Here is a 21,216-nt window from a genome sequence, read left to right as displayed (position 1 = left end):
CTAATATGACAATAATGCACATCATAGCACCTACATATACCACTGTATAACTGTATTACACCTCTGTTAGTGATGCACTAGACTCATTTAAATGTTTGTACAGGCCCGTTCATCATCATGTGACGCGTAGAGTTATGTAATGCTTGAGTCTAAGTTAATGAAGTACCCCTATCCTTGTCCGCACACACTCTCCACACTTCCTGTCTCTCTCTGGATGTGCCGTGCAAATACCAAAGCAATTAAAAATCTCGAGGGGGGGAAAAAAAGCTCCCGCTTCAGAGAGCAGAAATAACATCTGTCAAACAGTGTCCTCAGTGTTGCCATGACAATGGAAGGGGGAAGGAGGGATGATGATTACACTTTTTCTAACTGTTCCTGATGAATGACGTGGTTCAGCTTTCTGCTCCGGCACCAGCTTGCTTGCTCCAGTGAGAAGGGAGAAACAAACATCAATACCCACAGGCCGCTTTGAAACACCTCCATAACGCGGTACCCGACGGGCAGTCTTCAGGCTAGGCTTAGTCTCGACAAGTCCCAGAAGCAGCCGCGTGTGAAGTCAGTGTGATTTCACTGTAGAATTGCAGAGAGCCGAACACTGCTCTGCTGTGCACGGCATGCAGAAATCCTGCCCCGTCAGGACTCCCTGAATGACTGAATTACAGGACTGAGACAGTATGCAAGCTATAAAACTGATAAATTAAGACATAATTATGGATTGATTTAAAAAATAACATTACTATACTGAGGAACTCTAAGTGTTCCATTAACCCAGGGCATTATCAACTAACGGCTTGTCCCACATAGCTTGTTTTAACATGGTACACACACAGGCTACAGACTCACCTTTGAATGGTGAAAGAGCTACCTCTGCGGTTAGCGGCTAATGCTAATACTGCTTCAGCCTTGGTGCTGGAGAAACTTCACTGAAACTCTTTTATAATGCTGTACTTCAGCATTCAGTGGAGTGGCTTTACTGCTCCTTAAAACCTGGTAGAAGACTGGTAGAAATCATACATAAGGTTTACTTTAAATTTTTGAGGAAATTAAAGGATTTTAAGTCCATCTTATAGGGCAAAGAATGTGGTATGTTTATCACTGAAATATTTATACACCTTGGATGATTTCTGATTCATCTGTGTGATACACACAAATTAATAAAATACAGCAGTGGGCAACTATACAGTTGTCCAATTTATAATCTATGCTAGGATTTGAGTTTTTGTGTCCTGACAGCTAGCAAAAGTCATGCTCAAAGTACCTGAGTTCTAATCTAATGGTGTACTGACCTGAACTCTTTCCCCCTATTAATACATATACTTTCAGCAATATCTAGCAACCATTTGGAACACACACCTGGATCCACATAATGAACACTTGGTACACCGTTGCAACCTTCTTGTAACACCTTAGAAACCAAATCGCCTTTGACTTTACAAGACATAGCCAGTTTTAAAGCTTTCAGCAAATTTTGATTCAGTAGCTCTTCTGTGGAATTGGACCAGGCAAGCCCAGGCTTTACTGCCCACTAGGGATGTCATGAGAACCAATACTTCACAGCAAAGTCAAATCCAAAATAACAAAACATAAATATACTTAATTTCCCTGTTACCAAAAAAAAAAATCGAACTTCCACAGTCATCACAGGCTTCTTTTCTAACCACAAGATCCGGGCTCTTTATATTTCCAGTACAGGAAATGGTGGTGACCATATCGTGGTCTGTGGTGGACATGCTAGCTCTATCTGCCACCTTCAGTTGACATTCATAAAGTGTAGTCTGTGCCACTTTGCATTCATAAAGTCAAAAACAGTTTTTCCATTTATTTATCGCACTGCCTTTTTTAAGTTAGCATAAAATCAAGGTCACATAATTATTACAATTAATTTGTTTTATTTTGTCACTTTTCACAGCTATCTTAATTAAATTATTGTTCAGGCAGCTGCAGAAGAAATGCTATGCCATCATAAATAAATTGCGTTATACTGCTTAATCGTTTTTTTTTTTTTGTTTTTTTTTTGAGAATCCTAGAATTTTAAGAAAATGACTGAAATTACTACTCCTCACATGCATCAGTGATGCCCATGGCCCTGTCCTTGGTACACTGGTTGTCTAACTCCCTGGGCCAGACAATAAAACTGAAAATATTAAATTAACTCTTACAAAGTTGAATTCAACACTGTCCAGAATAACATTCTAATAAAGTTCGTACTCACTACAGTGTGAAAACCTTCAAAAAACCCTTATTCACCATCCAACCCAACACCAAGAGAATGAATAAGGGTCTACCATTGGAACCACCACAAAACAAACACAAACCGCAAAGCAAAATCCACTCTGTGAATTGTTAAATTATAATAAAGGGTGGATAGAAGAACTACCTGAAAGTCAAAAAGTGTTAAGACTGCGATTTAAATACTAGGGATTTTACTGAGTAGGTACTGATGAGTGCATACCTGGAACACCCCACAAGACCTGATGCCTAATCTAGTCATCTACCCATCACAAATTTGGCACCAACACAAATTTTGTTCCATTTGGTTCCTTACACCAGCCCATTATTCCTGCTGCCAAAACATCTCTGAAGAACTGACTGTTCACTTGCTGCCTAACCTGTGTTGGGAGACAGGTATGACACCTCAATCATGAATTTTGAGGAAACAGAAAGCTATTTTTCACTCTTCCTGCTGGTTTAATGGTTCAAACCAGTAGTATTTCATTCCAAGGCCACTTCTATAACTTTTACACCCAACCCTTTTCCTCTCCCCAAACATCACGACTGGCCCTACAGCCGAGCCTCTGCTTCTCCAGGCCACCAAGCTAAGCTAAGCTAACTAAGTTAACTCTCGGTCAGCGTATACTCTCTGGTCTAAAGAGCTTAACAGCTGTATGATCCCTCTGGCTGGTATAATTCTTGCTTTGTAGGCTGACTGAAAGCTCCCCATTCAGCTGGGCAGCTGCAGTGAACGTGGCTCTCATTAAAATGGCCCCTGCTTTCCCGTCCGCACGGCCCCTAACAAGCGCCGCATCTTTTCCTGCTCTCAATAGGAAGCTGATTGGTGTCATCTCAGTGCGGGCTTAGTCCTGGCAAAGTCCAGGCCTTCTGATGAACCATTGATCAAAGAAGAGGAGAAAGAGCAATGGAGGAAGAGGGGATGGATAGAGAGAGAGAGAGAGAGAGAGAGAGAGAGAGAGACGAAGGGGGCAATGCCCACCTGGAGCAGAGATCAGAGCTGGTCAAGATCCCAGTCTGCAGCTCAATCAGGCCTATTGAGGCCTGTTCAAGGCTGCAGGAAGTGCAATTGAGGTGATGGGTAAGGATGAAACCTTCTGTGTGTGTGAGTGTGTGTGAGGTTGTACCTTAAACAACCTATTCTAATTAGAATTTGACCAAAATTCCTAAAAAAATCTATATTTATTAGGTGACAAGCCTCATATTATTCAAACACAATGTAACAATAACATTAAAAACCTGCAAAAAAAATACATTTTGTCATTAAGCCGTGCAAAACCATTATTTTTTAAGCAGCGCCAATTATCAAAGTTTAAATAGGACCTAAAAGTATATTCTTAGGCATGCACCAAATATTTTGCAACCACAAAAGGCACCACCCATCCCTTTGCTGCTCTATAGAGACCGGCAAACAGACGAGAAACGGCAGGTTTAAGTTCATTTTACACATACTGAAAAATAACTTTGACTTCATTTTTCATGCTTGGTATGTGTTACTACTACTGCTTGACAAACTGACTGGTTAAAGCTGAAAGATACAAGCTGTACAGGGTTAGGGATAGAAGCGTTAGTCTCAGTGTAATTAAAGTAGCGTTAGCCTCAGTAGGCTAACTTAGCCTCAGTAGGCTAACTTAGCCTCAGTGTTAAATGTTTTAGTTTTATATACAAAAAAAAATGTAATTACTTCTATGATGTATTCAAGCTACATATAGGGCCTGACATTGTGGCTTGAGGAATATTAAATACCAGCAGAACTTTGGAAATGGAATATCACATCCATCCGGCACTTGAACTCTAATAATTCACGCCACATTGCCATGAGCACACTAGCCAGTGTTTAATCTCACTCAAAAGAAAACTCTTTGAAACTTATAAAACAAGTGGACGCATTCCCAACCTGCCCGATTAAGCAACAGTGTGTGGGCAAGTTACCCACATTACTGTACCTCCAAACCAAAGAGGATTTAAAATCAGGGCCAGTTTCCCACCAAGTACTATATTTTAAATTACCTTTTAAAAAAAATCTCTGAACCAATCACAAAAACGCATTTTGCTGTGCAACGTGAAGATATTTCCTTGCTTAACTTGGTTAGTAGCAGCTAATCTCTCCTAACACAGACTTAACTACCCCTCTACAAGTATTATATGAATGTTTCATTCAATAAATATACACTGCAGAAAACCCTATAATGCTTCATTTTCTGTTGAAGACACATGCAACATTTTTTTTCATTTACTTCATACATCAATTTTACCTAGTATCATTAGCATTCGCTTTAAAAATATGACTATCAACATGCCCACCCATTATGTTCTACTGCCCCACCATGCAAAGCGGTCTAGAACCGGAGCTGTTAAGAATAAAAAAATGAAAGGAAGATGAAAAGCAGGCTGTCTATGCAATCACAGCTTGAGCGACTTCTATCACATAATGTATGAAGTTTTACTCATAAGTACCTTTTTTAAACTAAATCACGACAGAGTTAGTCTACTCCAACTCCTCAGATATTCTAAACGTGTGGTCGATTTTACTTTATTTTAAATCTGTGCAGCACGCTTCCCCGCCAGTCCATTTCTGATCTCCACTTTCACGCGATGTCTCCTCATTAATGATGCAGCGATCAGATGCTCCGATTATCTGCTAAAGCAGACTGCTGGGCTGGAGTGGAGAAAATTTACCCTATTAATATCAAAGGAAACTGGTCTGATTTTTATCATTCTTTCAAACTCAAAGCAGCCAATTATCAGCCGAGTCGATCAGGTTCTGCCAGACTGTTTATAATAGTTCAGCAGACTGATAGTTTCAAGGCAAAGCTTTTGAGTGGCCCAAACCCTTTTACCTTCTGATGGCCAATCCAAAGCCCTCGGCAACGTGTCACCATGGAAATGTCATACTTAAAGGTGAAAGGCATTGGGAAAATGGCAGGCTTGAGAGAGGGGAATGATGGTTTATGCTCCAATGACGGCTTTTTCAGTGTTATTTCTGTCCAGAGAACTGAACGGAGGAATGAAAGGAGAAACGGGTAGGGTTTAGAAAAGCAGAGAAGATTTGCAGGAGCTCAACAGAGGGAAGACGCAGATCATTCAATTTCATTTCACATCAGCTGAGCAGCGCCTGACTGTAATATCAGCTGGCCAATATTATTGGCTGATGTTAAGCTTCTGCAGGTTTATCTGGTTTAGCAATAACTCTGTTCATAAAACACCACAGTTTACTGTCTTGTCTTATATAGTAACACATTCCTCTGATATAAAAAAAACTTTACAGGCAACACCAAAACTGACAGTCAACCCTACTATGTATGTCTACAGTATAAATATGTAATAAAGGTGCTTTAAATGGTGGTTCTTTAAACGATGCCACAGATTCATCACTTCTGGCTCCTTACAGTACGTAAAGTGTGAGTTACTTGATAATAATGCAGGACAGTATATTGCTTCATCCAATATACTAGTTCTAATTTCCCTATAAATTTCCGCTATGCATTTTCACATACCACCACACCACTAGATTCACTACGGAGCGCTGCGTAGAACAGCACTGCCAAAGAAGCATACTGGTACAGCTTGCTAACTAATGCTAGCTAGTTATCATAACAAGCTAAAACACTGGAGTTAACAGACTGTAGCTCACCTCTGTGGACTTAAACGCTTGTCTAATAGAGGAATGAAATTGCGCAACTGACCCACAGCTCAGACAAACGTCACCCTCGTCCCCCAGAAGAGCCCAGAATCTGAGTGCGGAATCATTTACTCAGCACAAGAGATAAAACTCCCTAAAACACTGGATACAAGGAGCAAAAAAGCTTAAACGCAGTAACTATAGCCATTTTAAATGTATTATTACTGTAGTTTCGAAAGATAATATTAATTCACACTGAATTAAATGTATTTGTTAGCTGGAAAACCAAGGGAATTGTGACTGATATACAGTTACTTTAATACTTAACCATATTGTAATTTAATATTAAACTTGTGTCCAAATTTTGCAATAGAATATTTGAGAAACATCTCGCTAAATACCTACATTTGGGTATTTAAGGTTCGTTACAGTGTTTATGGAACTATTTGAAATATTTAGTTTTTAATAGAATGGCACATTTAAATAACCAATCCTAGGGACAGTCATGTCACTGATGATTTTTCAGAACCAATAAGAACATGTATTCTGAGGAAGTTGATTTACATGTCATTTACATTAAGGTATAATCGTTAATGTAGAGACAGAGAAGTTAAGACTTTTCCTGTAGCTTTTAAGATACTTATTTTTTTTCTTTCTTATTTCCATTATTTTGTCTGATTCATATACTGGCGTGTCTGTAACACTACAATGATTTTTTTTCAGAACATTTTATTCTCTATTGGATATCCTGATTTCTGTTTTTTCTTGATAATTGGCAACCTTAATAAACCTTTAGCTCCAGGATTATTTTTTTAATATCTGTGTCTTCAACTTCAACTGCCTATTTTGCAAGTTATTACAGACTGATATCTACAGTGTTAACTGCTCAATTTGCACTATAAACTGTGTTGAGAGACAATTTAACACAAGCCATCAAGCTATAATATTAAAACCACAAAAACATAATGCCAAAAAAATTACCATCAAGGCATGGACACCTTCGGTAGAACTATACGGATGTTCTGGATGTTTCCGAAATTTTCTGATCCAGTCACACAACATCACAACTGGCTTTTGTCAAGCTGACTCAAGTTCTTACCCTTTTTCTCAAAGGTTCAAGCAATTTCTCTCCGTTCCAACATGTCATCCATCATCTTCACAGACTCACTTTTCACAAACTGTCTGTACTCTTTATATTAATATTACATTTCAACAATCTGTTCATTACTTGTGTGTACTCACGCAGTTCTCGTCGCTGTGAGGGCAACTCCCACACCTCAACTCTGCAGCATTTACCATGCAAGACTGCTTCAGAGTGACGGCACGCTTCACCAGGGAGACATGGAAAAAAGCGCAGAACAACTTCACATCATCAAACATTGATGCCCGCTCTCTGGCTCCTGGCCATGTGAAATAACAACATTCATCACCACTCCCCCTACCCACACTCCTCATTTCAAAACACACACACACACACCGTCGCCACTGCTCAGCTAAGCAATAAGTGCGGGACTCGCTCTCAGCAGCACACAGACTCTGTCCATAAATGACTCTGTGTCACTAGAGTGCATTAACACTCCATTTGTGGATAAACAGGGCTAAACATAAAGGCTCTACAAACAGAATATCCCAAGCACCTACAGCCAAAAATATCCTTTAAGTTTTTAATGCTTTTTATATATATATTGTTCTGTGATCCTGTGATTTTCCTACATTTTGCTCTTTGAGTTTTTTCCATGCATTTTTTTTAGTTTCGATAAACATTTCAACTGCCGATACGATACACATTCCAATGCAAGAGCTCTTTTCATTTTTCAACTTCCGATACCTATACACATACCAATGCAAGAGCACTGTAAGGTGCACCGGATTATTAGACGCATTATGCGATACTAGTAAGGAACAGTGGAGATCCCTTTCTTCTAATTCAGCAGGTCTCGCTGCTGGGTAACTGATAGGGAGTACGGTTCATCCCACGTATCTTGTTCTAACACTGTAAACGCGCAGGCTACACCTCTGAATGGCGAAAGCACTAGTGCTTAATGCGGTTAGCGACTAATGCTAATGCTGCTCCAGCAGTGCTAGCCGGGGTTAGCAGCAGGCTACAGGCTGATAATACTCACCTCTGAATTGCAAAAGAGCTAACGCTCAGCATGGTTAGCGGCTAAAGCTAATAATTCTCCAGTCTTGGTTCTGTAAAACTAAACTGAAACTCCTGTATAATTCTGTACTAAAGTGGCTTTACTGCTCCTTACAACCTGACTGGTAAAATGTATACATAAGGGGCACCAGATTATAAGACACACTGACAATTATGGGGGAAAAAAAGAGTTTTAAGTGCGCCTTACAGTGCGAAAAATACTTTTTTTTTTTTTTTTTTTTTTACATTATCACTACTATTGTCTGTGTGTTTGCGTGTAAGCTCACATCATGAGGTGAGGTAATAAATAGACGACAGAGCACACTGTTTAGTGTGTTTTTGGAAGGCAGAAAGTCTCTGCAGGTGCTGATTAACAGGTTAATTAGTTAACTATAAAAAAAAACTGTACTATGTTATATGCAAGAAATATTTGACTTTTACACATTATACATACATATATATGTATATGTATATGTATATATACATATATTTATATATATATATATTAGGGGTGTCACGATTCTCTAAATCCTCGATTCGATTTCATTTTCGATTTGAGGGTCACGATTCGATTCGATTCTCGATTTTCTTGTTTTTTTTTTCTTGTTATTATTTTATGCCTCATAAAATTTAAATAATATATTTATTATTATTATTATTATTATTATTATTATAAATATTATTATTATTATTTATTAAGATATATATGGTAATGCCATCTAGTGACTTTTTTTGGTAGCAACAGTGTGCACTATTAAAACAAGCAGTTTATCAGAGCTGTGTGTGGATGGCTGGTGAAACTGCTCATTACATGAAGCTGCAGTTCTTCATCCAACCACTAGTCGGAGCTGCAGCAGCACAAGCCCCGCTCTCTTCACTCAGTCACTACTTCAGTACAGCCCAGCCACGGGCTACAGAGCTCAGCCAGTCCGTTTTTACTGTTTCTGTAAACAAATAAAGGTTTTAACCCCACTAACCGGATAATACAGCTCACTACAGTTCATCTTTCAGCCCAAGCAGCTAACAGCAGCAGGTTAGAACAGCCGACACGGAGGCACTGCTCGGATTACATTATAAACAGGTCAGTTAGCGCGCTGCTAACCTCAGGATGTTTATAACTACGGAGTTTAGTGGACACACCACGGCCGCCAGGTAAGTCTTTTAAAGGCTACTGAAGACTATTAAAGGCTATTAGAGTGTAACCCCTGGCTCCCAGGGGTTACAAGAGGTTATTGAAAGCATTATTGGGGGGCAGAAATCAGTACAGGCTGGTTAGATAAGTGATGTGGGTATTGTCTTATAAATATTTACACATAACTTATATCTCTCCTGAAAAGCTTTTATTTTAGTCAGAAACACGCTTGTGTTTACTTTATCTGAGAGAAAGATGTTTTTTTAATTCAATGGAAAGCAACAGGTGTAGTCAATTATAAGTTTAAGATTTTTAATCCACCTCACTGTGATCTATAGTCAGTGTTCTCAAGTCACACTGACACACGCATTTCAGCGAGTTCACACGCTCTCACCTGCGCGCACCCACCCCTCCGTTAGATACAGATACAAAACCTGCGCGCCCAACCCCCGCCCCCCCTCCCCCGTTGGACAGATAAAAACAGTGATCACACTCCCGCCGACTGCGCTCATGCAGTGGCTATCTCTATTTAAATGAATAGGATGCGCTGTGTTGGTGCCGCGCCATTTGCGTAGCGCGCTGCGCTATTTGCGTAGCGCGCGCGGGAGGGATCGTCGATCCTCTTTTTGACTTCGATACTCGAGATCGTGACCTCATTTCGATTCGATTTCGATAAAATATCGAGATCGTGACACCCCTAATATATATGTATATATATATATCTTTACTAAAACACTAATACTGGCCATAATGTAATATGAAGTGGTCGGAATTACTGGTCGACTAGAAAAGAAAAAAAAAAGGCAAAAAACAGCTTTTGCATGTTTTTTTGTGTGCACAAAATTACAGTTAAACTAAACACTAACAGCTAAGTATCGAGGAAATTGTTTAACAGTTCTTAATTAATTAACTAAATAGCTTATGCAGCTTTATTGGCTGGTTAAGGAAGTATCACTGAGCGGGAAATTTCATTAGCTAACGCTAGCTAGCCAGCTAAATGCAAAAAAAAAAAAAAAACTACATTTGCGTGTGACAAAATTAATTGTGACCTAAACGGTAGTCATCTAACTATTGAAAAAATTGTTTAACAAACTCTTAATTAATTAGCTAGCTACCTTACACGTCTTCACTAGCTAGTTAGCTAATGAAATTTCCCCTCTTGGGAACACTTATGCTGGGTGGGAGGCTGCTGTCCAGTTCCAGGCTTCTGCAGCTGCGGCTAGGCCCTTTTGCTACCTCTAGAGTGCTTTGCAAGTTAGCTTACCCCTCAACTAGCATTTGCTAACTTTATAGAAACTTCATTATATGCCTCTACTATTTAATGAGCTCCAACCCCCCAATCTGAACACTTTATTATGATTAGCGCTGCTAACGTTAGCGTAGCTAGCAAGTAGTTAGTTAGCTAGCCTCAGCAATAAAACTGAATTAGTTTTGCTCGATATTACCGGCAAACAAATACTATATTTGTTAAAATATTGTACGATAACAGACTACCGCCAGCTTTAAGTGAAATTTAATAGGTTTTAACAAGGGCGTAGGAGCGGGCTTGATATTGGGGGGGACACATTTGCCAATATGAACCCAAGCCCACCCAATAGTTTCCTAGAACAACATTTGTGGAAATTACTTTTAATTAAAAGTAAATTATTATTATAAGGTGATTTTACAACCTAAACATGTTACTCCACATTACAGCTACTGTTGTTAGAAAAATTATGCAAGCAATGTCTGAGTTATCACCTAATATTTAAAATAATATAACAGATTATTATTATTGTTATTATTATTGTTATTATTATTATTATTATTATTATTATTATGTATTGGCATGTCAATTCTGTTGTATATTTACATTTTCTCCTGCACTTTTATTTTTTTCTACTGAGAGCTCTTCTTAAGATGGTGTCCTTTTATGTAAAAGAATGTAACTTTACGTTTCATAGAGACTTTTATAAACGTCAGGATATGTGGTCTTACTGTGAAATACAAATGAACAGAAGTCACGTTACAGCAGTATTTCTCAACCCAGTTCTTATATATTCTACTGCATATTAAAACTGTTCTGCATATTCTAGAGCTTCCTCTGGTGGATATACATGATTAATTTAGGCTCCATAGGGGGCTAAAGGATTTTAACAGGTAAACTCAGTAAATGACTGTTTATTAGCTGATCAGGTGGAAAACACTAGTTTAGGGCAGTGATCGGGGTTAAGTAACTGCTTTAAACTACCAACTTAAAGTACTGTACGAAATTCTGGCGATCATCTACATCCAGCTTCTAGATAACTAGTTAGTTAAATCAATTTTCGTTCAATATAGCTCACAGTAAGTCCTGTAATCCTAAATGAATAAACAGTTTGAAAATTAAAGTGATTAGCTGATTAGGTACAGGGAAACATTACATATATATTTTATTTTTTTCCTTTAACCCTGACTCCCAATCTAGCTAATTCCAAAGATAAGCTTACACACTAACACAGCTGCAGTTTATTAATCACAGTGGGTTTAAACTGTGTGCTGATTCAGAGACGTGTATTTTTAACCAGCTATCAGAAACATATCATCACAGTTGAAGTGGTTAGCCTATCGTTACCTTTCTTTTAGAAAAATCTCCGTATATCCATATCTGTTTTAAAATCAGCTGAAGCTGCTGCGTCCCGATCCCGCTGCTAAATCTCACAGCGAGGGGGCGGGGCTTCCCCAACAGCAAACTGCCTCTGCTCCGCGCGCCGCAAAACCAGCAAGCTGATTGGCTGTTTCTACTGAGAGGCGTGACTTAATACTTGAACCGGCTCCGTGATTGGTGCGGTCTGTCTCCTCATTAATAGTACAGCTGACCTGAGCGAACTGATATCATTTTTGGGGGGGACAAATCCACCTGTTTCTAATATTGGGTGGGACATGTCCCACCCATCCCCCCCGGTTCCTACGCCTATGGGTTTTAATTACCTTCACTGTCCAAAATGTAAGCAAAAGCTTCTGAGGAAACCGTCCAAGAGGAGGGAAAAGGTGGCGTATGGAAATCCACAGCTGTGCAAGTATTTCTGTCTGGGAGGTTGGGGTTTTCCGAATTCCGGGTAATAAAACATAACTACTTTCTTTATTCTTAACATGATTTAGAATTGTAGCATGTAAATACTACAAAATATAATACCTTTTCCATTATTCAAACATGTTCTGATAAAAAATAAAAATGTAAAATACATGAACTGTATTTCTTTGTAAATTGAGCAACCCACCATTTCCCATTATTTCAGTGTACCTCCACCCCTCAAAACACAGATTTTTGGCAGATTCAGACTAATATCTGCAAACAAACTCCTTTATCCATAGACTGTGTATAGCTGGACATAGCATTGTCTCTCAAAAGTGAAGCCACCACAGGTCGGGCGCCCCCTGCTGTTCAGTTTCAGAAAGCTGTTTAACCCCACCCATCCCCATAGGTTTCAATGGCAAAACAGACAACTTTCAATCACGTTTTTTCCCAATATACTGTAATTCTACCTCGATTATTTAAATGCAACAGCTAGTTTAATCTCTGCTTATATTGTCAATTTTTTATATCCCCACATAATTCATTTTTTTAGCTCTATTCAAAAAGGTGTGGTTATTGTAAAAGGGCTGGGTTACAGTAAAGTCTTGCTCTTTGGTATTTCCACATTAGGATATCTCCAAAGAAACACATTTTAGACAAAGCAACAGCTAGTTACTTAAGGCAGAAGCTGCAGTGCGTGTAAGATGTGGAACTGAAATCCGGATCAGTGATGTGAATGTGTTAACCTCACGGCGGGTTTATGGTCCAGGTTCATCCGATATCCGATCTTTAGCTACATGAGTATTGAATCTGATATTGGATCGGATCAGACCCATGTTTAATAATGATTCTATAAAGAGTTCTCTGGTAGCTTCCAATGTAGAACGGTTCCACTCCAGTTTACACACCTAAATTTCAAATATTCTGCATATTTTCAGTAAGAAAAGAAACCAAAGCACAATGGTAGCAGTTTTTTGCGTAAATCATGCTGACATCAGGGACATGTTTAGTTGTGGAGTGATGCCATAGATGAATCACTCTGGTTCCCTACAAAAGCATGTGTGTAGTAGTGATGTGTGAGTGAGAATCTAAAGCAGCATGACATGATTTAAAAGGTATATTCCCCAGATAATAACTACAGCTCTGAACAAATGACATATCTGCTGTTGCTCCATGTTACACTGTACAGGAATCAGCAGTGCATTAGTCCAGAATACAGAAGCTTCTTCCTGTATTTACTTTCTTGCTAAAGAATATTTGCTTTACATTACATTATATTCTTTTTTACAGTTTTGACCAAACTGAACCCTTTCGCTAGAGATTTCTGTAAACAGTGAGATAATAGACGCTTAAGTTGATAAACGCTGACAAAGAGCTCAATCAAGTATGCATAATTTCCTACAAATAAGGAAAGAGGATATCTGAATGGCTTTTATTGATCAGTGTCGATTTCTCATACGCAGTGTCTTAAGAAGTGGACTGACCTGTATTGATTATACTGGCCTGCATACAATAAAAATACATTAAATGAAGGATCCTTAAGGCTTTGTTTATTGCTATGGTGCAATAAAATAAATGCAATAAATTAATAAATACCATTAATTTAAAATAATAGTTTATAATTAATAACAACAACATAATAAGTATTGTTTTGGACCGTCTGATGTACTCACTAGTATAGTTAACAGTACTGGAGAATGTTGCAGGCTGTGGGATGTGACTGCGGCGCAAAAAGAAAGTTGGCTCAAAAAAGAAAACAGAACTACAAGCTTGCAGGTTTAAATCCTGTCACGGTAGAGCAGCAGAAACAGATTAAATATCAGAGGAGAAGATGACTTTTTCCTCTTTTGGGTTCGGACTTGAGAATCCTTTAGGGCCAGATAGGAGCATTCCTTGATTTCTTTTCCTTTTTCAGCACATCTAAAAAAGTTTTTTTTTATGTAACCCAGAAATGACACAACCTGAGGCTTTTTCCATGAGACCATGTTCTTTTTTAAAATCACGACTAAATTTTCATTGAGTCACAGTGACCCTTTTAAGACACTAGAGTATCATCAGTATTTTGCACAAGGACCCAATGGCTCAAAATCATACCTAAAACATTAATATTTAGCTTTTTTTATTTCTAGTATACAATACTTCAATGTACAGTATGCTCTAAGTATTTCAGTTACAACAGATAAAAATATATATAGCTCAGGAAAAAAATTAAGAGACCACTACAATTTCTGAATCAGTTTCTCTATGTTTTTAATGTATAGCTATATGTTTGTACAAAATGAACATTGTTGTTTTATTCTCTAAACTACGGACAACATTTCTCGCAAATGCCTAATTAAAATATTGTAATTTAAAGCATTTATTTGCAGAAAATAAGAAATGGCTAAACAACAAAAAGATGCAGAGAAAAAAATAATGCAAAGAAAACAAGTTCATATTAATAAAGTTTAAAGAGTTCAGAAATCAATATTTGGTGGAATAACCCTGGTTTTTAATCACAGTGTTTTCATGCATCTTGGCATGTTCTCCTCCACCAGTCTTACACACTGCTTTTGGTTAATTTTATGCCACTCCTGGTGCTACAATTCAAGCAGTTAAGCGTGGAATTATCGCTTGTGATTATCCATCTTCCTCTTGATTATATTTCAGAGATTTTCAATTTGGTAAAATTAAAGAAACTCATCATTTTTACCATTATCTCTACTACTAAAACACTCCACCATGTTTAAGAATGTAACCTCCGAAAGATTATATATGTTTCAGATGAAAATAAATAATCTTTCAGTATATAAGCCTCTTATCAAAAAACAAGGGTTTCGGGGTGCTGTTGTGTCTATGTTACCTTCTGGCTCTTTCATTTGAGTTAAAATGCTAAAATGAGTAACCAAACTCAGATACTGTTCTGTACTTCATACTCTGTCATAACCTGTACTTTTCAGATTAGATGCCCACACCTTAGCTACTGCTATGTGCCTTGGACTAGCTGCCTAATCATCATTGCTGACTATTTCCAACTGTTATTAAATACTACCATTACACTTCACCATTAATGTCATTATTCATTACCATAACTACTGTAATTATATCAGTACGCCTGAGTGGTTTGTTGGGTGATGTTTCTAAAAAATGTATAAGCAGTTTTGACCAGAGGAGGACCCTTGTCACTCTTAGTTGCTCCAAACGTTCCTTCCACCAGGGTCCTCCAGAGAGTTTTGCTGTGCTTTGTAACATTCGACTTGCTCACCAGGAGTATGTTTATTTTTTTATTTTTTTTTGTAAAGCTAGGTTACATAGGTTGCTACATTGCTTCTCTAAATACTAAAAAGACAAGGAAATTTCAACAGATACTTGAGTATTCAAGTTATTCAGGGCATCCAATTATAGCAATATGACTTTCATTGTAAAACAGTCCAACAGCATTTCCCAAGTGAAATTCAAGATCAACGACCCGTATGTCACAGGAGGTCCTTCGCTCCTTGGAGACGCAGCCAACACCTCGGCCTGGTTGCCTTCTAGTTGATTAGTGTCATCACCCAGGTCCCATAAGGGCTTCAGTCAGGAAGCAAGAGGGCGTACCGTCGTCCTCCCACAGTGTCAAATTTAGACACCCAAAGGCTAGGGAGATCCCTGTGGAGCTGGCAGGTAATTCTAACCACTCACCTCCATCCCTCTCTCTCTCTCTCTCCATCTCTCCCTCTCTCTTTCATTAGGTTAGGAGGACAGACTGTGTGGTTTTGGTAGGGGGTTGACTATCCCTCACTTTGGCTCCTGCTCTCAGTGATTGAGCTCTACGGCCTAAATGTCTTCATTATCTCCTGGTGGGTTTCCCGCAGGGAGCTTGGGACAGATGGTGGACGATGTGAGGGGTTGGCTTCCCCTGTGCGATCCTTCGCTCTCGCTCATTCTGTCTTTTATTCTCTCTTCATTGCCCATAAAATCCAGATGCCAGTGTCTTGTGCCTCATTTCCTCCGAACTTTACCTTTCTCTTTCCCACTCCTCCACAGTTCCTCACACTCCTCCATTATTTCTCCTTCAACTTTATATACAAATGTTTTTGGACATCTCTTCTAATAAATGCATTTAGTACTTTAATCTGCACCCATTGCTGATACAGATGAGCAAAAAATACACACACAGCTTGTCGAGTCCAGATGTGGATTAGAAGGTATAAAATCCCAAAGAATTGAAGGTGTGAAAATATATTCTCTGGAACAATGACGATCATGAGTTAGGGTGGTGATCATCCAACACCCTGACCTCACTAATGCTCCTAATGCTGAATGCAATCAAAATCTCACAGCAATACTCCAAAATCTAGTAGAAAGCTTTTACTGAAATATAGAGAAAGTTACTCCAACAAAGCAAGAAAATCTCTTTTTAATACCCTTGATTTCATAAGAAACAATCAACAAACAGGCGTCCCAATACTTTCAAATATTGTATAAACTGCCTGTTTAAAAAAAATGCGCATCTTGGAACAGTGCAAATATTTTGTTTTTTTATGCCTCAATTTCGTGATTTTGTCCATATTCTCCACATTGTGGAAATCATGGGACCTAGACTATGCACTATATTTACATAGGATTTTATTAAGGAACAATGTTATCAGTGTTTAATTGTCTGATATATGGATTTTTTTTAATGTATTGTTCATTCCTGGTCCTGGAGATCCACTCTAATCCCTAACACCCTTTTAAGGCCTTTGGGAACATGTAAAATTCTAGACTCAGGTGTTAAAGATCTGCAATCTCCAGGGCAGAAGATATACAGGTGCAGGACTGTACAACTTAAAGTGCATCTTTAAATAATAATTAACTTTTGAATTAATGTAAATATTATTTTTTTTATGTTTTTTGATAAACGATATGGAGAAAATGAATATTACTATTTCTTTTTTTAAAATCTGAATTGATATGCAATAATATATCAATATATTTGACAACACTTATGCCCATATTGACAGTGTTCATTCTGTAGAAAATACGTGTTATTTGGAATTTTTCTATAAGCTGATTCGATATGCATCAATATATCAATGTATAGGACAATATCTAAAAATGTATATAGTCTTCATGCTACAGAAATGTATTATTTTACAAACATTCATAATGGATATGCATAAATTTATTTATATGTTTGATAGGAGTTGTTGTTTTGCAATACTCAGCATAATCCCTGTATCATCATCATACATATTGTATTGCCAAGTTTTGCCAATACACAGTCTTAATAATTGACAACACTTGCACATGCATGTATACATAGTGTTCATACTGCAGACAATTAGCAATGATATCAGTTAAAAGAAATCAGAATCTATTTAATCAATAACAATATATTTAGCAAAAAAATTTTTCAACCCTTTCCCCTGCAGTTCATCAGTCCACTCTCCTCATCTATTTCTCTGCTTCATCCATCACACCCTCCCCCATTTCTCCTCTCTCTCTCTCTCTCTCTCTCTCTCTCGTGGGGATTTGGTGTGTAGGAACAGAATGAGCATCCTCTGGGAGAGGGGGGATGCCAAGTCGAGTAAAGTCAGCAGATTTCATGCAAAGATATGTCGCTTGTCTGGATAATAATATGGATTAAAATTCTGCTCAGCACATGTGCACATGCAGGAGTAGACACACACACAACCATACACACACACACACACACAAACACTCACACTAAGCAGTGAATTTTCATCCATTTTCAAACAGGCTCTCGACAAAGCCGACAGCAGGTTATCTCTACAACATCCAAACAGCTACAGTCCCTAAATTGCAACGTAATGCACTTTGTAATGCCAGCTCTGTACAACATAGATCACCCGTGGCTGATTACTATACACACACACAATTTGCGGTTTGGAATGATGGTGCTGTAGCTGCCGAGTCACACTGCCAAACACCGAGCGAGCTACTGTGTGGTGCTGGCAGTGGCCCCAGTGAGAGAAGATGAGCTTTTGCTGATCAGACAAAACACAAGCAGATTGTGTGGCACGCAGGCCTGTAACACGCAGGACTACAAAGCCGCCCGCTAACCGCAGATACAAAATTACATAATTGTGCAAAATAAACACACTTGCACAGGTTTGGGCGTGTGCTTATTTCGCCCCGGTTGTACTGTTCATACTCCCGCCCGCAGATGAAAACATGTTCACCTTGGCAGACGTAGCCGGAGGGCAGCCTTGGCCGTCTTGTCTGTTGCTGGTGAGAACTGGACATGTCATCTAAGCATATTGACTTATTTAGAGAAGCATGCCAGACTTTGGTCCAGGCTCCTTACTGGGAGGACCATACTGTGCTGTACAACAGAAAAAAACACACAGGCTGAAGGTGCCCTAGAATATCAAACTGTATTTTTTATTGGCATAGTTGAATAATGAGTGGTTGGTAACAATGGAGGTAACAAATGTCAATCTTGATATCTCTTCTCAACAAAATCTGTAAAAAAGAGCTGTAAAAAAGCTAATTCAAACCCCCCAAACTCTTACATAACAGTTTTGATACATATTTACAGCTGCAAGATGTATTAACACAACCCACTAGAAAAGAAAACCCTAGTCACAGTTTGTGAAACAATAAAGATCAATGTATACTTTTGAGACAATTATGTACATACTTCATAGCAGCTTATCACCTCCAGCAAGTTATGGAAAAACTGGTTAAATCAGGGTTCATGCTTGGAGCTTTTTTATTATTCCAGTGCCAGCACACAACAAAATAAACCAAAACTCTAGCCTGAAAGCTAATGGTAGCGGTTCTCCAATGTCCTGTCCTTGGAAAATTACTCAACTAAACTACTTTAGTTCACCACTAAACTGGAGCTAAACACACATCGGAAAAGTAAAATATCCTCTTACTTTTGTACTTTTGATTCTGGTAAAGACTCAGGAATGCCAAATCAAAGTCAAGGCTAAAAGCTAACTCTGAAAGGAAACAATAAGGAAACTAACTGAAAGGATACAATAAGAGAAAAATATTATATATTAAGCTATAATATTTGGCTTATGTGAGTCCGTCTTCCTCCATAAAAGACAAATCGGCATGTTTCATGCTAAAGCAAAATACCAAGGTTGTGAATAGAATTGTAGCATCATGTCTAAACATGTATCATCCCATTCAAAGGAAGATTCTTGCTACGTAATGCATTGTGAGACCATTTCAAAACTTCACACCAAATTCCTTCCTGTTATCTTTAATACTAACTAAATAAGCATGGATGCTAACTAAAGACAGAGTCTAGTCATTCTAAAAATCTAATTTGCTTCAAATAGTTAGTCAAAATTCCCAATCTAAAAATAAATTAGCATATGTGGTTTCATAACGTGGTATGACATATGTTTTTTAACTATCAAAATGAAAACATGTACTGTATGTCAAATGGCTAAAATCTAGTAGCAGCCATTATTAATCCCCTGTCGAAATTTTTATTCCAAGACCAGCTTTTGCTGGTTTTAGATGGTCTAAGATGAAAACATACAATATGCTTGTAGATTAACTGGTTAACTAGCTCTTTACCAGCATAGTGTATGTTGGACTGGATTTCGGTTATGCTTGGTCTTGCTGGTCAAGAAGTTTGGTCATGGTGGTGTTGCTTGGTGTTCCCTATACTGGTCAAGCGCTAACTCTACTGGTCATCCAGTTTAACCAGCTTGATCAGCATAAGTTGTTGTATTATAAATGGAAGCTATAATTTGGCCAGGTCAAACAGGTTAAAAGGGTGTGATGTCAATTGTAGTAGATACAGTGCTAAGTGCCTGGTAGTTAGTTTCCCTTGGTTAGCCTTGAGGAGCGCCAAGCTGAAGAAATTTCTCTATGTAAAAACATCCCATAAGAAAACTATAAACAAGCACTTAAAATTTGTTCCTATTCAAGTGTTTGACTAATGTATTTTCTTAACCTTGTTGAACACCACAAGAATAGATACAGCTTTACACAAGATGTAACTTAGTAACCCTTGGTTTTCCTCCATTAAAGAATCTATATTCTATGCTAAATCCCTATCTGAGGGAAATCTATCCCTTACAGATCATTCTGAGGAAATAACGTAAGCTGCATTATGCAACTGGGCTCAGGTAACAGATCAGCAGGCCTACAGTTACAGTTTAGAGTGCTAGCAAGGAAAGGTAGCATGAACTGAGAGAGCCTACAACCAAGCTACAACCAAGCCTGCTCACACAGCCCGTATAAGAATGTGTACTGGATCACAACAAGACAGATTAAAACTAAAACACTAAGACACTGATGTAACATTTCTCATTATTGGGAAGCTCTGCTTTAGCTTTACATTAAGGGACAGTTCCTTAGCCTGGTTAGCTCTTACTGTAGGTAAATATTTCAACTGGTTAAATATTACAGCCAAACGTACACACAGAGAGTCGTCAGATAAATTCTGAAAAATATCTGCCCAAACTAAGATTTGGCAAATTCAACATCCATTTTTCTCCTCCTTTTTTTTAAAGCAGAACCATGAGAAATGTTTTCCTGAAATACAAGAACTTAAAAACATATATTTGTAGATCTAAACAGTTTCCATTCATTTTCTCAGAGAAGTCACCAAATGATGCATCCTCAATGAATCCTTAGTTTGCAGGCCAGAGCAAGAACACGTCTGGAAACTTAACAGTTCTTTGTAAATATGTTGATATGCATCTTGAGCAGCAAAAGATGATGTAAGGCAAGAACATGAGGACGCAGAAACACACAATATGCTTATTGCGAAAAGCCTGGGACTAGAGACTGGGAAATGGGCAGTGGTGGGATCAGAGACTACAACATATTTCACAACAGATTTCTCCTCCTTAAAAGACCATCCATAGAAGGACAAACTGGAGCACACTGGAGCACTGATGTTAAAAGATAGATACCAGTGCTTAAACTCTAAGCTAAAGCCAGCAGGTTTACCTAACCCCTAATACATCACAATTCAACAATTCCATAGGTCTTGCAAGAGAACCCTGGGGTACTCCACAACTCCACAAGATATGCTAAATCACACTGTTCCCAACTACAATAAAAAAACAGTCTCTTCATCTGGGTTGATAACTAGATAATAAAACCTAGGTTACAGG

The 21,216-nt window shown here is 38.3% G+C and overlaps 1 protein-coding gene across 1 annotated transcript in view; it reads right to left on the bottom strand.

Moving 5' to 3' along the window:
* The window catches only part of tmem178bb (transmembrane protein 178Bb), a 151,874-nt gene that overhangs the window by 126,665 nt on the left and 3,993 nt on the right, over positions 1–21,216 (bottom strand). The gene's annotated exons all lie outside the window — the stretch shown is intronic.

The sequence above is a fragment of the Astyanax mexicanus genome, chromosome 2, assembly GCF_023375975.1.
Source record: "Astyanax mexicanus isolate ESR-SI-001 chromosome 2, AstMex3_surface, whole genome shotgun sequence".
Taxonomy (NCBI): Eukaryota; Metazoa; Chordata; class Actinopteri; order Characiformes; family Acestrorhamphidae; genus Astyanax; species Astyanax mexicanus.
This window is presented reverse-complemented; position numbering and strand designations above follow the sequence as displayed.